We start from the raw sequence: 18,184 nt of genomic DNA, 5'->3' as shown, positions 1-18,184 counted from the left end.
GACGCAGACTCATTCTCACTAAATACATCATAAAAATCCGCCAAATAGTCAGGAACATCATGCAACTGAGGAGAGGTGGAAAAAAACGGAGCCTCACTATGGGCACACCGACAACCCCAACTCACCACAGACACAGATTTCCAATCCAAATCTGGATTATGAATTTGCAACCAGGGAAACCCCAGAACAATGGTATCATGCAAATTATGCAACACCAAAAATCTGCAATTTTCTTGATGGTCTGGGGCGACCCGCATGACCACCTGGGTCCAAAACTGAGGTTTATTTTTTGCCAAAGGAGTAGCATCAATCCCCCTCAAAGGTATAGGCGTCCGCAGAGGTGTCATAGGAAATCCACAACATTTAGCAAAATCCAAGTCCATTAGGTTCAGGGCTGCTCCCGAATCCACAAAAGCCTTGGCGGAAAATGTGGACAGGGAGCAGATCAGAGTAATTGCCAGAAGAAACTTAGGTTGAACACCACCCACAGAAAACGTGTGTGCAAAACGTTTCTCTCGTTTATGACAGACAGAAATAACATGCGAGGCATCTCCACAAAAAAACACAGCTTATTACGCCTTCTGAACTCCTGACGTTGCTCCCTGGACAAAACTCTATCACATTGCATAGGTTCAGACATTTGTTCAACAGGTGGCAACACCTCTCGTGCAGTCCTGCGTTCACGTAAACGCCGATCAACCTGAATGGCTAATGACATAGAATCGTCAAGACCAGAGGGAACAGGAAATCCCACCATAGTATCTTTTACGGCTTCTGACAAACCCTTCCGAAAGAGAGCAGCCAAGGCATTATCATTACAGGTAATAAGGACCGCCCACTTTCGGAACTTTTGACAGTACCATTCTGCAGAATCTCGACCCTGGCTCAATGCCAACAGGGTCTTTTCAGCCTGATCAATAGCATTAGGTTCGTCATACAACAACCCCAAGGCTTGAAAAAATGCGTTCACATTAGTCAGAATAGGATCATCTGGTTTCAAAGAAAACGCCCAATCCTGGGGATCGCCACGCAGCAAAGAGATGACAATTTTAACCTGCTGCGCGGAGCTCCCTGACGAGTTAGGCTTCAAGGCAAAAAATAATTTACAATTATTTTTGAAATTCAAAAATTTAGACCGATCCCCAAAAAACACATCAGGAATAGGGATCTTTGGTTCAGCAGCATGTGAATGAGCTAGGTAGGCGGAAATTCCCCGCACTTCCGCAGTGAGCTGCTCCACACAATCAGACAATTGCTTTATCTCCATTGAGAGAAAAAAAAATTCCCCCTACGGGCTCAGAGATATAGAGGAAAAAATATACACACCTTTTTTTTTTTTTTTTTTTTACACAATTCTTTCCTGTATATAATGTCACTGTTGATCCCTGTATTACCTGTACACTGACACTATATACAGAGCTCCTGTGTTTAATGTCACTGGTGATCTCTGTATTACCTGTACACTATACACTATATACAGAGCTCCTGTGTATAATGTCACTGGTGATCACTGTATTACCTGTACACTGACACTATATACAGAGCTCCTGTGTATAATGTCACTGGTGATCACTGTATTACCTGTACAATGACACTATATACAGAGATCTTTGTTAGAATGAGTCACCGTAGGAGGCAAAAACAGAAATACTAGCTAAGTCCAGAAAACCAGAGAAGTTGGCAGCTATCGGATTGCAGACCCCTGAACCTATCAACAACAACTAGCAGTAGCCGTGGGGGGTTCCTACGGTGCCCTAGACCCCTCAATCACAGCCGGAGAACTACATAGCCTAAAGGCAGAAAGGGAAATCTAAACTGCCCCAGAGCAGACCCCAAAGCAATAGGCAGCCCCCAACATATAATGACGGTGAAGCAAGATGAAAAAACACTCACACAGATAGAAAGATAGGCTGAGCAAATGATGGGCCCCAAGCTAACTAGATAGGACAGGATATCAAAGCTGCTGTCTGTAATCCGCCAAAACCCTATCAAAACAAGAGCCAACAGCTGATAGGGAAAAAAGCCCTGAAGACGCTAGGCTTCAAAAAGGCTATATAAGTACTCAGGTATTTTCTGAAGACAGAGCAAAAAGGAATTCAGCTCACCCCTAGCAGGGAATGGCAGAAATCAAGGAAAACAATGCAAAACAAAACCAAAACACCAATACAAAAAGTAGAGCAGAAAACTTAGCTTTTGAGGAGCAGGAATCAGACTGGTCTCCTAGAATCTCTCAGAGAGATCACCAGCAAGGCAGAAGGGCGTCGGCTGCCTTATATCCAGTCAGTGATTCCCGTCACCCAGTCATCATCATCCTTCCCAGGTGCTTTGTAATCAGCCTCACTACCTTCCTTCACCAGAAGAGGGAGTTCATCAGACCTCAATGGTGAAGGGAAAATGAACTCACAACAGATCTTGTTTATAATGTCACTGGTGATCACTGTATTACCTGTACACTATACACTATATACAGAGCTCCTGTTTATAATGTCACTGGTGATATCTGTATTACCTGTATACTGACACTATATACAGAGCTCCTGTGTATAATGTCACTGGTGATCCCTGTTTTACCTGTACACTGACACTATGTATAGAGCTCCTGTGTATAATGTCACTGGTGATCACTGTATTACCTGTACACTATACACTATATACAGAGATTTTGTTTATAATGTCACTGGTGATCACTGTATTACCTGTACACTGACATTATATACAGAGCTCCTGTGTATAATGTCACCGGTGATCACTGTATTACCTGTACACTGACACTATATACATAGCTCCTGTGTATTATTATTATTATTATTATTTATTGTTCTAGCGCCATTTATTCCATGGCGCTTTACATGTGAGGAGCGGTATACATAAAAACAAGTACAATAATCTTAAACAATACAAGTCATAACTGGTACAGGAGGAGAGAGGACCCTGCCCGCGAGGGCTCACAATCTTCAAGGGATGGGTGATAATACAGTAGGAGAGGGTAGAGCTGGTCGTGCAGCGGTTTGGTCGATCGGTGGTTACTGCAGGTTATAGGCTTGTCAGAAGAGGTGGGTCTTCAGGCTCTTTTTGAAGGTTTCGATGGTAGGTGAGAGTCTGATATGTTGTGGTAGAGAGTTCCAGAGTAGGGGTGATGCGCGAGAGAAATCTTGTATGCGATTGTGGGAAGAGGAGATAAGACGGGAGTAGAGAAGGAGATCTTGTGAGGATCGGAGGTTGCGTGCAGGAAAGTACCGGGAGACGAGGTCACAGATGTATGGAGGAGACAAGTTGTGGATGGCTTTGTATGTCATGGTTAGGGTTTTGTAATGGAGTCTCTGGGCAATTGGGAGCCAGTGAAGGGATTGACAGAGGGGAGAAGCTGGGGAATAGCGGGGGGGACAGGTGGATTAGTCGGGCAGCAGAGTTTAGAATAGATTGGAGGGGTGCGAGAGTGTTTGAGGGGAGGCCACAAAGCATGAGGTTGCAGTAGCAGTGTATGATGTCACTGGTGATCTCTGTATTACCTGTACACTATACACTATATACAAAGCTCCTGTGTGTAATGGCATCAGTGTTGTGTTTTTTTTATTAATGATCTGTATTGTAGTATTCAGTCACTATATGGTGGTAGTATGTGATCTGGTTATGGTGTGGCGTTATTTCTCCCTGTATGTGGTATTATTTGGTCACTATGTGATGATAATATGTGGTCTGGTCATGGTATGGAGGTATTTGTACCTTATATATGGTATTATTCGGTCACTATGTGGTGGTAATATATGGTCTGGTCATGGTGTGATGGTTTTTGTCCCTTGTATATGGTATTAATGATCATTCTAAAAAATATATGCGACTCATTCTCTTAAAGAAAAAAAAATAAACCTAAAGAGCATTGGATATTTTAGGAAATGTTTAATAAGTAAGAGTAGAATATGGCCCGGCCAAAAGAGTCTACCTTGTTATGGTGGTGGCTTAAAAATTCTTTTGGCCAAAATAAAAGCTGCTGGTTATGTATGTGATCTGATGTTTACTGGGAACTGTTAATATCAGATTGGTGAGGACGTGGTGTAGAAGATGAGTTTTTCCAAGAGCGGGCAGTAGGACTGTGGAAGGCTCGAGGTGTGGCGGCGGAACTGGGGTGGAGCCTGGATGGTGTCTCAAGGGGGCCCCGAAATTCCTAGTGGCAGCCCTGACTGTAATCATGTGTGTGTTCTGCAGGACTGGTATCTACCAATATAGGGTTCCTGTAAGGTGGGACTAGTGCTCTTTTTAGTAGCTTTTGTTTTTTTTTTTTATTTATTTAGTAACAGCTTAATGTGTTTCGGTCATTATGTAGTAGAAGGTGTATGGTGGTGTCATTGGTCTTTGAATAGAGTGTTTTGTTATTAAGAGGTAATGGTCATATTATATTATGTATTTGCGTTGTGGTGGTGATAGTAGAGTGGGCATTGTGCAGACGTATTGTTTTGGCCTTTTATAGTAGTAATATTGATCATATTGGTCTTTACATTGTGTGTTTTTGGGTAGCAACAGTGGTATACTGTAATTATATATACATGCTATTTTAAATGGCTAAAGTTTAGTCTTATGGGGCGACATGCACTTTGGGGCTTGGGCCCTTGTTCTTTAAGGACCCTAGCAATGCCTCTGCGTACTGTGTGTTTACATGTCCGTGTTTCTGGAGTTGTATGTATGTTTGTAAGTAAGCTCAGTTATGGTACCATCTCTAAGCAGTAACCTTGGTTCTGGTACTGTATCGATGTAGTAATCTAGATTTTGGTATAATATGCATGCCATAAGCTTGGTTCTGTATCTTGTAGTAGACATAGTAAGCTCTGTTCTGCTTCCTTATCTCTCTAGTAAGCTCTGTTCTGCTTCCTTTTCTCTCTAGTAAGCTCTGTTCTGTTCCCATATCTCTGTAGTAAGCTCCATTCTTTTCCAATATCTCTGTAGTTAGTTTGGTTCTGCTTCCATATCTCTGTAGTAAGCTCCAGTCAGTTTCCTTATCTACGTAGCAATCTTGGTTCCGGTCTCATGTCTATGTAGTCAGCTTGCTTCTGTTACAGTATCTATGTAGGCAGCAAGCTTGGTTCTGCTCCCATATATATTCAGCAAGCTCTGTTCTGTTCCCATATCTACAGTTAGGTCCATATATATTTAGGCAGAGACAACATTTTTTCTAATTTTGGTTCTAGACATTACCCCAATGAATTTTAAACAAAACAATTCAGATGCAGTTGATGTTCAGACTTTCAGCTTTCATTTGACGGTATCCACATTCAAATTGGATGACGGGTTCAGGAGTTTCAGCTCCTTACCCTGTGCCACCCTGTTTTTAAAGGGACCAAAAGTAATTGGACAGATGAAATAATTGTAAATAAAATATTCATTTCTAGTACTTGGTTGAAAACCCTTTGTTGGCAATGACTGCCTGAAGTCTTGAACTCATGGACATCACCAGACGCTGTGTTTCCTCCTTTTTGATGCTCTGCCAGGTCTTCACTGCAGTAGTTTTCAGTTGCTGTTTGTTTGTGGGCCTTTTCTGTCTGAAGTTAAGTCTTTAACAAGTGAAATGCATGCACAATTGGGTTGAGATCAGGTGACTGACGTGGCCATTCAAGAATATTCCACTTCTTTGCTTGAATAAACTCTTGGGTTGCTTTGGCTTTATGTTTTGGGTCATTGTCCATCTGTAGTATGAAACGACGACCAATCAGTTTGGCTGCATTTGGCTGGATCTGAGCACACAGTATGGCTCTGAGTACCACAGAATTCATTCGGCTGCTTCTGTCCTGTGTCACATCATCAATAAACACTAGTGACCCAGTGCCACTGGCAGCCATGCATGCCCAACCCATCACACTGCCTCTGCCGTGTTTTACAGATGATGTGGTATGTTTTGGATCATGAGCATTACCACGCCTTCGCCATACTTTTCTCTTTCCATCCTTCTGGTAGAGGTTGATCTTGGTTTCATCTGTCCAAAGAATGTTCTTCCAGAACTGTGCTGGCTTTTTTAGATGTTTTTTAGCAAAGTCCAGTCTAGCCTTTTGATTCTTGATGCTTATATGAGTGGCTTGCACTGTGCAGTGAACCCTCTGTATTTACTTTCATGCAGTCTTCTCTTTATGGTAGATTTGGATGTTGATACGCCTACCTCCGTGGAGAGTGTTGTTCACTTGGTTGGCTGTTGTGAAGGGGTTTCTCTTCACCATGGAGATTATTCTGCGATCATCCACCACTGTTGACTTCCGTGGGCGCCCAGGTCTTTTTGCATTGATGAGTTCACCAGTGCTTTCTTTCTTTCTCAGGATGTACCAAACTGTAGATTTTGCCACTCCTAATGTCGTAGCAATTTCTCGGATGGCTTTTTCTGTTTTTGCAGCTTAAGGATGGCTTGTTTCACGTGCATGGAGAGCTCCTTTGACCGCTTGTTTCCTTCACAGCAAAACCTTCCAAATGCAAGCACCACACCTCAAATCAACTCCATGCCTTTTATCTGCTTAATTGAGAATGACATAACAAAGGGATTGCCCACACCTGTCCATGAAATAACCTTGGAGTCAATTGTCCAATTACTTTTGGTCCCTTTAAAAACAGGGTGGCACATGTTAAGGCGCTGAAACTCCTAAACCCTTCATCTAATTTGAATGTGGATACCCTCAAATGAAAGCTGAAAGTCTGAACTTCAACTGCATCTGAATTGTTTTGTTTAAAATTCATTGTGGTAATGTCTAGAACCAAAATTAGAAAAATGTTGTCTGTGTCAAAATATATATGGACCTAACTGTATGTACGAGCCTGTTATTAAAGCCTGTTATCTCTGCTGCTTTAATGCAGCAGCCAGAGATAAGCAGGGCAAAAGCACAGCAACTGGAGGGCCACTGCTTTGTGATTACCCACAGGCAGAAAAGTGCCAGCCAGCCCCTGTTTATTAGGGATGAGTGAGCATGTCATGGTGTTATCAGAGTATCTGTGACGTGCTCGAGAAATATGTTCTAGTCCCTGCTGCTGCATGATTTGCGGCTGTTAGACAGCTGCAACACATTCGGGGATTACCTGTTTGTGGGGCAATCTCCACATGTGTTGCGGAGACAGCCACGAATCATGCAGCCACGAGGACTCGAACATATTTCTCGAGCACACCTCAGATACTCGGATAACACCCGAGCATGCTTGAATAACACAATATCCGAACACGCCCGCTCATCACCAGTGTTTATTCTTGAATTAAATTAAGATTTAGCAACTCAAACTATCAATTTTTCTGTCCTTAAAGAGGACTGGTCATCAGGTGAAAAGTGACTAGTTGCTCTTATTTTACTCCTGCTGTTCCAAAGAGTATTCCGCAGTAGTCGAGATGTCACCGCTGCAGCCTGATAACAATACCCAGTGCAGTGGCGCAGAGGGAGCACTGGACCAGGAGAATGTGAGGACCAGTTCAGTTTGTTAGTTTATGCCTCTCCTAGCCTTTGGACAATAAAAATGTATAAACTGATAAACCTTTTAATTGTTTAATTAGCATAGTTGTATGAGAGCTTTTGTTTGCAGGATGAGTTTGATGCTTTAATGGCACAATTTTATAGTATTAATATATTTGCTAATTCTTTTTGCATTAACGATTGAGGAAAAAAAAGCAACCACGTCATTTTTTTTACATTTTATTTTGTCGGTTTTCAATGTGTGGTGAAATGACAAATCAATAGAAGTTTTTTGTTTTAAGGTTTTAAACTTTTACATAATCAAAATATCTTAAAAATAAAAATAATGCTTTTATGCTGCCATACCCTGAGATCTGTTCAGTGTTAGAGTTCCATCGATAGAGTTGTGTGGGGGCTTTTTTTGCAGGATGAGTTTACAAACTATTATAATATAGTACTATTTTTAATCAAGTTTTTTGGGGGGCTTTTCAGGAGTCAGGATGAACAAAATAATCAAACCAGTAATTCTGGCTTCTGGAATTATTTAGATTGTTTACCATGAGGTTTGAATAATATTCTAAATTTATTCTATTGGCCAGTACGATCACAGCAATACCATATATCTAGGTTTGGTAACCTGCACAAACAATATGTTCTGCTGACAGCTTGTTTTGCAGGATGGGTAGATATTTTCAATTCAATCATTTTGCAATACATATAATCTTTTAGATTTATTTTTTTGGTAGTAGTATGATTAAAAAAAACAGCATTCTAGTATGTTATTTAATAGTGATGACTGTATGGGTTAAGTGTAACAGTATTATAGTTAAAGGTGTTCTGGATGTGGCATTAGAAATTAGGTGTAGGTCTTTCGTTCAGGCTGGAGCTAGACAACGATTATGGCACTGACACAGGTCACGTCCCAAAAATCGCTTTAGGCTATGTTCACTGATACCTGTGGTTTTTTTTGGTGCATTTTTCCCCTTACCCATTGTTTCCTATTGGTGAAAGGTTGAAAAAATTCTGAAAGAAGTGACATGCTGCAGTTTTGTTAATCAGCCAGGAACATAAAACCAATGTGTGTATAAGATTTCTGAAATCGCATAGACTTTGCTGGTACTGTAAAACTACAGCTTAAAATTTGCATTAAAAAAGTAGCAAAAAAAAAAAAAAAATGCTGCAAAAACGCAATGTGTGAACATAGCCTGATGCTGCTGCTACATCACTGCGTGAAGCTGGTGACCGATCCCTCGGGTATTATAACAAGCAAGTCACAAAAAATCAATTGGCTCTGACTTTTTGGTGACTTGCTTGTCATGGTCCCCTAGAGGTCCCCGTGAGATCCCAGTCTCTTGCACTCTGCTGTGATGTAGCACGTGCATAGAGCAATCTTTGGCCGTGTGATCTGTACTGCAACCAATGTCATCGTGTGGTCCAAACTTTATTTTTTTTAATGTAAAACCTTTATAATAGTGAACATTTATTTGTGATTTTTTAAAAGTTAATTTTTTTTTTCTTTACTATGTCCCGCCGTGGAACATTAAAATTTTAGGTTCTGATCACTGTGATGCAGCCTATTAGACCTTGCCAAATATATGGACATCAGTGTGTATGAAAGTCACTTCTATGGCAGGTTTTGAGAACGGTGGAAAATTTTAAAAGGTCACAGCCTTTAATAAATTCCCCTTGTTGTGTTGTGCCGCTGCATAGAACATCCACAAAACCTACATTTCCAACATTGAAACATCATCATCAGTACATCTCTTTCATGTCTATTTCTAGCAATGGCCCTGAGAACTGCAGTGCAAATGATTCATCTACACCGACCCACTCTATCTAATCTGCTACTTTCTAAAGTTCCAAACAGGTCAAGGTATCCACATTATTTATCCTATGTTTCTCCGAGATGGCAACTACATGTGAGCAGATCCAGACCAGAGGGTTCCAACGAGATGGCATTGTGAGCCGCAGGTGGTGCACCCTCGATCTACCAGTAGTGATGAGCGAACGTGCTTGGATAAGGTGTTATCAAAGCATGCTCGGGGGCTAACAGAGTGTCTTCGATGTGCTCAAAAAATATGTTCGAGTCCCCGCACCTGCCATGTTTCGCGACTGTTCAGCAGCCACAACACACTCAGTGATTGCCTGTTTGTTAGCCCCTAGAGATGAGCGAATTTGATCTGGTCAGGGCTTATTCAACAAGCTATAGCACTTACCGAATAAGCTGCAGAGGGAACCCGGCTTCCTGGATCGCTCCGACTGATCAGCTGTTCGGCTCCGCAGCTGCATGTGTCGCGAGTGTGTGACAGTCACGATACATGCATAAAGAGCCCAACAAAGCACTCGAGCATGCTCAGATAACACCTTATCCAAGCACGGTCGTTCATCACTATACATCATGCATGACTGCTATGAATTGGCTCTAAATATTCCATACCATCTCTGTATAGTTTCCATTAGATATACAAATATCTGACCCAAGAAAGTAACTGAAAATATTGTCAGCTTTTCTATATACTTTGCATGTGTGTTTCCACTGGAATGCAAAAGAACAAAGCTCACATCTCTTGGGCGGAGGACTCTAGACAAGGAATTTAAGTGATGTATTCTATAGATATAAACAGTGTAATGTATATTATAATAGCAGCAAGTTCTTCAGACATTTCCCTTTGATTCCTATTATTTACATTTCCCTCTAATTAACAATTGTTTTTTTTTTTTTTGCCTAATTTTGTCTCACGAAAGTTCCGTGGAGTATCATTTACCAGAAAAGTCTTATGTTATAGACGTATATATAACATCTGTGGAAGAATGGAAATAATGCTCTTCTACATTTAAGCATTTGAAAATGTATGATCAGAACAAAATATGTCCAGGGGCACTTCACCAACATGAAACCACCAATCCAATATAAATATATAAAGGAAGAGGAAGACACCCCAACTATTAAAAATACAATACTTTATTATCCAATATTAAAAATACATATAAAAAAAATCAAAATGCCGTAAGGGACACCTCAGAGCACCAAAAGACCAAAATGTATCCAGGGGATAATACAATGTTACAATGCCAAAAATAGTAAATTAATTGGTTAACATGCCACATCTACAAAATGTCATATTAGATGCTGATACAAGATCAATATATGAATATACAGCCCAGAAGTGGCTAGAAGTCAAACCAACACAAAGCAAAAAAAAACCAAAAACCCATGCCTATAAAAGGATGCAACACCGGAGTTAGCAGTAGTTAAGTCTCAGAGTAAGGTAACTCCAGAGAAAAAAAGGAGTAAAAGGATATAGCCGCCTATAACATGCCAAGTGCAACGTGCTGACTACTAGATTACTGAATATCCTCTACAAAAAAAGTGAAATACCCCATATTAAAAAAAAACAACAACCATGTCATATGGAAAAAGATAATTACCTTCTGAAGGTGGTGTTCGTGGTGTCCCCCCACCCCGACGCGCGTTTCGCCTCCTGCTTCGTCCGGGGGCATCAAAAGCAGGAGGCGAAACGCGTATCACTTACTGGATTGCTTGGTGTAGTTTTGGTCGAATGCCTATTTCCCCTTTTGCAGATGTAGCAGGTGTTGTTGGGCGGTGCAATGACATCATTGTTTCGCACCATCAAACATCCTCTGCTATACCAGATTGAAGAGAAGTTGGCCATGGTGGATGGGAAGCCTAGATAAGGTGTATAAGCTTTTTTTTTTCTTATATTATTTGGCCACTGAATGAAGGGTTGTGGGGACATATTTTATAGGAGACATTATACTCTTGGCTGTGAGGACCTCATATTCTACAGGGGACATTATACCCGGGCTATGGGGATATCATATTACATAGTAAGTTGTTGGGGAAATTATACCTAGGCTGTGAAAACATCATATTATATGGGGGGCTGTGGGGGACATTATACTTGGGGTGTGGGGGCATTATATTACATGGGAGGTGTGGGACATTATACTGGAGCTGTGGGCTCATGATATTATATGGGGTGCTGTGGGGTCACCCTACTGTATAGGGGCTGTAAAGGACATTATACTCCAGGCGCTATGGTGCCCATACTGTATTGGGTCTGTGGAGACTATACTGTATTGGGCACTGTGGGGGACATTATACTGAGGGCTGTGATGACCATACAGTATAGGGATCTGTGGAGGTCATTATACTGTATAGATGTCTGTGGTGGACTTCATACTGTCTATTGGGGCCTGCTGTTGTGGATATTCTTTATTGGTCGCTGTGGTATCATAGTGTGTATGGGTACAGTGTAAGGAGGGGGTAGTTTGGAGAGGGCACAGTGTGAAGAGGGGGCACAGAAAGGATGAGAGAGGCTACTGTGAATTGGGGGCACAGTATGGAGAGATGTTAGCATGCTGGTGGGATAGTGTGGAGATATAGAGGGTGTAAGGGAAAACAGTGGAGAGGAGGCAGCCATGGTATAGGCAGAGGGCATTTTAAGAACACTCATTTTTAAGAGCACATGTCAGGTTGCAAGAGCCAGAATTCTACAGAGGAGCTGGGATGTGAAAATTAATCATGCGTCAGGACAAGATGGAGCTGAAAAGAAAGAGAACCATTCAATCAGAGAAGATGTCACCTATAAGGTACCTGGTTATTTGGGTTTGTAATATTGTGTACGTGTCATCACTACTATGGTTCCTGCTCCAGTGCTCGACCGCTGAACCATGTTACATTTTGGCAATTGAAGGGGGTTTCATAGGTCGGACGGCCACACCCATCTACAGGTTGGTGACATCATCTCAGTGGCCGTATCCTACCGTAATATACCTTTAATTTAAAGGCAAGTTGTAGGATAATGCTATTCACCTGCACATATAGTGTTAATCTGCAGATTAATAGCATTGGAAAGGTGCCCGGCTGCCATACTGGAAGTGCAGCACCCAGGAGAAGAACTTCATTCCTGTTGGGAGCTGCCTTCTTCCTGTAATACAGACATCAGTCTTGGTCTGGTTTCCTCCCACACTCCAAAACCATACAGATAGGGAATTTACATTGTGAGCCCCATCGGGCTATTATTATTGTTTTTAGATGCATCAAACTAATAAAATAAAATTGCTTAAGTGGAACTTACCCTCACAAAAGCTCTAAAAAAACCCCAACACATTCTTGCTGCTTTTATCCCCCACAACAAATTACAAGTACTTTTAGTGCAAATACCAGTCTAGTATGTCCACCAACTACTATCCTCTCATTTTCAGGTGGGCAGTTCTATTCATTATCATTCTGCCAGCACTATAGGGGCTTGAAACCTACAAACATACAGGAGTACTAGCCAAAGGTAATTTAAACATTAAGTTTTAGTATTAAACATATATCAAGACAAAATTAAGACTATTAAAAGAGATTTAAAAAGAAATATGTCAGACATAGGCGTAGACAACACCAGGGACCTCCAAATACAAGGCTAAATCGTGGACACCATTTTTTTTGTGTGCACCATTAAGTCTTGTATTTGGAGGTCCCTAGTGAGGTCTGGTGGTCTATGCCCATGTCTGACATTCTCCTTTTTAAAGAAATGTTTTAAATTGTGTCTTAATATGTTTAATAAAAATAACTAAATTTTTCATTTACCTTTGGCTAGTACTCTTAAATGTTTGTAAGTTTTCATGATCTAATGGGAGAGCCCTTAATTATGGTCTATCATTTCCAGAACTATATGGACAGGAATTTTCTCTCTCCTCTCAACACGAATTGTCCAACGTCTTGTTAGCCCCAAAAACTAAAGTCCCACTTTTCCATTATTCCTGCTTGCAGTTTGACCGACAAGCAAAAGATTAGAAAGACTAAGGCCCGTTGCAGGTGTCATATTTAGATGATCTATTAAAGAACACTAGGTTATCTGAAAGCGCAGGGGCAACTTACATTCTGCATTAATTGTAACTGAAAAGAGCATTCACGTTACAAGAATTTCCAAAACGATCCATAGTTCCTAAAACTTTACTTTGGGGCTCCCCTGGAGAACTATTGCACACCGCCCCAAATATGAAACATTCAATTCTTCTGACGCAGGTGGAAACTATTTGACATCTGCAAACATTTGTATCTATGAGTAAAGGGCAAGATAATAAAGGTTTGCAGATACTCTAGCCATATTTTACAGGTAAGTCAACATAGTGGCAGCTGTAATATTTCATGTTATATATGTTATATGCGAAAATGCAAATGTTCCTGATGCAAAAGTAATGGATAACAGACTGTCAACACTACAAAAGGTTAAATACCCTATATTAATGCTACTATTAGACTCCAGATGAATATAATTTATGATATAATGATGAGTCATGAGATTCTCATCTAATAGACATCCTGATCTGTTGGGTTTGTTCACTTGAGTCTCTCAGATGGAGTCACATACTTCGATACTTCCTGTGTTTGGCCAGGGAAGAGATCTTCACATCTAAGAAATATATTTTCTCTGATCTCATTCCTCTATTATTTCAATCTGTATATGATTCATACTTGATGCGAATAACCTCAATGTTCTGCAGGTGCTGATAATTCGGATAATCCTTCATACATACTAATTCACCACTCAAATACATAGCAAAGCAAAGGGTGGGAAAATGTGCCTGCAACACGTGAACTGATCATGCACACGTATTCTACCTGTTGGAAGTTCGACGTTGGACAAGATAAAGATTTGGCTCTTCTTTATTGTAGTTCAGCTTTGTAAACATACAAAAACTCAATCTTGACAGTTTTGTTAAAGAGATGCCGTCAGCTTTCCTGATCGGTCTACAGTCATTGGCCAAAACATTTGAGACGGACACAAATGTTGGTTTTCACAAAGTTTGATGCTTCAGTTTCTGTGGGAGGAAAAGCAATCCCATACATTGTCTCTGTCTCGGGATGCGATACTGGTGGCACAGGACTCATGGTAGCGCTCACCTTTTTGTCTTCAAACAATAATTCTTCCAGATGTCTCAGTCTGAAGGGGCTCCAGCAAAAATATATCTTTACCCCAGTCCTCTACCATCAAATACCTGTACTTCCTGCAAAATGTCAGTCTGTCTTTGAGGTCTTGCTATGAGAGAAGTGACTTCTCTGCTCCCCTTCTTGATATCATCCCAGCCTGCAAAAGCCTTTGCATCACAGCATGCAGACATTTTTGACAACCAGCTTTGCTAAAGCAGACAGCCGGGGGCTGGTATTCTTAGACTGGTAAGGGGCCATGGATATTGCCCCCTCCCCCCAGCCTTAAAAATAGCAGCGCGCAGCTGCCAAGGAAAGGCATATCTACTAGATGCACCAATTCTGGCGCTTTGCCTGGTTCTTCCCACTTGCCCTGTAGCGGTGGCAAGTGGGGTCGATGTCACCTTTATATTGTCAGGTGACATCAAGCCCACGGATTACAAATGAAGAGGCGTCTGCAAGACACCTATCCATTACTAATCCTTTAGTTGTATTGTAAATTAAGACAGCCAAAATAAAGTCCTCTATTAGAAATAAAACAAAACATACTTTTCCTTTTCTATTTAAAAATAACAAACAGTTATACTCACCTAGCACCTAATTCCACCAAAGCCCTCGTTCTCCTGTAATAAATCAAAAATAAAAAAACAACAATATGCCATACCTGTCTGTCATTCTGTCCCATGCCGTAAACCATGTCTGGGGAAAAAACAGTTTTCAACCTGGACGGTGCCAAGATGCGTCCGTCCAGGCTGAGAACCACTGGTGACATAACTGAGCGCAGCCTCAGTGACTGGCGGAGATGTCAATGAGGTTACCTCCGGTCACTGAGGCTGCATTCCCAGCCGGGCTGAACTGCCGTAACCTCGTTGAGATCCCCGCTAGCACCGTGAGAGTTTTTACACCCGCAGCTGTTAACTAGGTAAATACCGCTGTCAATTTCTGACAGCGCCATATAACTTGCGCTTACCGGAAGTGCGTTGCTATTCCTGCCCAACGGTGACCCTGTCACATGATCGCGGGTCACCTATGCGTCGGTATGTCAACAAGTGGTCAGAAGCAGACCACTATGGTTGTCATTGCCGGATTGCTGAGTGCTGCCCAGTGGTTGGAGCTCATAGCAAGTGAGCATTTCTGCTACACACAGGCGGCTGCATATTTCGCAGCTGTTTGACAGCTGCAATGCATACAGGGATTGCCTTATGTTAGGCAATCCCTGCAAGTGTTGCGGCTGTTGAACAGCCGCAGGGACTCAAACATAGCATTCGAGCACGCTGAAGATACTCTATTGGCACACGAGCATCATTGGACAACATCTTATGCGAGCACGCCCTCTCATCACTATTTATTACTAGCTGAAGAGCCCGGCGCTGCCCGGGCATAGTAACTAAGTACAGTTAGTTATAACAAATTATAGTGATTATAAATATATATGCGTCCTTTTGACAGTGCGCCGAGCGCACCAAATTGCAACAGGTTGCGTTTGGTGCTGGTCGGTGCACCAGTCAAAAAGGACGCATGCACTGCCAAACGCATACCTGCGCACGGCCTGCGTCCCCAGTGCTAAAGATAGGGGACCCAGGATGCATGCAGCGTCATGCGCCCGTAGGCGGAGCTACCGGTGGAGGCGTGGCAGGTGGCGGGGCTTAGCGGCGGCCGTGCGCAGGCCGATGCTGCAGCCTTAAACGCTAATGTGAAACCACCCTAAGAGAGGCCTGTGGTCAGAATCAGAGCGCTGAGTGGATTTGCCCTCACTTCCGTACTGGGGATCCCTTTAAGAGGGGCCTGGGTCAGAAACAGAGCGCTTAGTGGAATTGCCCTAACTTCCATACCAATGATCCCTTTAAGAGACCTTGGGGTCAGAACCACAGCGCTGAGTGGAACAGTCTTAACTTTCATACCGGGGATCCCTTTAAGAGAGGCCTGGGGTCAAACCAAAGCGCTGGATGGATTTTCCCTGACTTCCATACCAATGATCCCCTTAATAAAAGCCTGGGGTCAGAATCAGAGCGCTGAGTAGAACGGTTCTAACTTCCATACAGGAGATCCCTTTAAGAGGGAAGATGTGCCTATGGGATGGAGGATGTGTGATGGGTATATGGGCACGGGAGGGGGTGATTCATTTCTGTCCTGTGCTCTCTGCTCCTTTCTGGGGAGCAGACAATGGCTGGGAGCTTACGTTCCCGGGGATGCTAGATTTCTCCCACCCGATCAGTGTCTGCTGAGGTGTTGATATGGAGTGAGAAAACTGTTGCTCATAGCAACCAATCACAGCGCAGATTCTTTTAAACAGCTCTAGTGAAATTAAAGATGGTTCGTGATTGGTTGGTGATACACACACATTCAAATATATATATATATATATATATATATATATATATATATATATATATATATATATATATACACACCGTTGTGGCCAAAAGTATTGACACCCCTGCAACTTTGTCAGATAATACTGTTTCTTCCTGAGAATGATTGCGAACACAAATTCTTTGGTATTATTATCTTCATTTAATTTGTCTTAAATGAAAAAACACAAAAAAACTGTCCTAAAGCCAAATTGGATATAATTCCACACCAAACATAAAAAAGAGGGTGGACAAAAGTATTGGCACTGTTCGAAAAATCATGTGATTCTTCTCTAATTTGTGTAATTAACAGCACCTGTAACTTACCTGTGGCACCTAACAGGTGTTGGCAATAACTAAATCACACTTGCAGCCAGTTGACATGGATTAATGTTGAATCAACCTCTGTCCTGTATCCTTGTGTGTACCACATTGAGCATGGAGAAAAGAAAGAAGACCAAAGAACTGTCTGAGGACTTGAGAAACCAAATTGTGAGGAAGCATGAGCAATCTCAAAGCTACAAGTCCATCTCCAAAGACCTGAATGTTCCTGTGTCTACCGTGCGCAGTGTCATCAAGAAGTTTAAAGCCCATGGCACTGTGGCTAACCTCCCTAGATGTGAACGGAAAAGAAAAATTGACAAGAGATTTCAACGCAAGATTGTGCGGATGTTGGATAAAGAACCTCGACTAACATCCAAACAAGTTCAAGCTGCCCTGCAGTCCGAGGGTACAACAGTGTCAACCCGTACTATCCGTCGGCGTCTGAATGAAAAGGGACTGTATGGTAGGAGACCCAGGAAGACCCCACTTCTTACCCCGAGACATAAAAAAGCCAGGCTGGAGTTTGCCAAAACTTACCTGAAAAAGCCTAAAACGTTTTGGAAGAATGTTCTCTGGTCAGATGAGACAAAAGTAGAGCTTTTTGGGCAAAGGCATCAACATAGAGTTTACAGGAGAAAAAAAGAGGCATTCAAAGAAGAAAAAACGGTCCCTACAGTCAAACATGGCAGAGGTTCCCTGATGTTTTGGGGTTGTTTTGCTGCCTCTGACACTGGACTGCTTGACCGTGTGCATGGCATTATGAAGTCTGAAGACTACCAACAAATTTTGCAGCATAATGTAGGGCCCAGTGTGAGAAAGCTGGGTCTCCCTCAGAGGTCATGGGTCTTCCAGCATGACAATGACCCAAAACACACTTCAAAAAGCACTAGAAAATGGTTTGAGAGAAAGCACTGGAGACTTCTAAGGTGGCCAGCAATGAGTCCAGACCTGAATCCCATAGAACACTTGTGGAGAGATCTAAAAATGGCAGTTTGGAGAACGCACCCTTCAAATATCAGGGACCTGGAGCAGTTTGCCAAAGAAGAATGGTCTAAAATTCCAGCAAAGCATTGTAAGAAACTCATTGATGGTTACCGGAAGCGGTTGGTCGCAGTTATTTTGGCTAAAGATTGTGCAACCAAGTATTAGGCTGAGGGTGC

This window comes from Dendrobates tinctorius, unplaced genomic scaffold (genome assembly GCF_039654945.1).
Source record: "Dendrobates tinctorius isolate UK_male_01 unplaced genomic scaffold, ASM3965494v1 ptg000203l, whole genome shotgun sequence".
NCBI classification, from domain to species: Eukaryota; Metazoa; Chordata; class Amphibia; order Anura; family Dendrobatidae; genus Dendrobates; species Dendrobates tinctorius.
The sequence above is the reverse complement of the archived record's forward strand: the minus strand, read 5'-3'. Positions refer to the sequence as shown.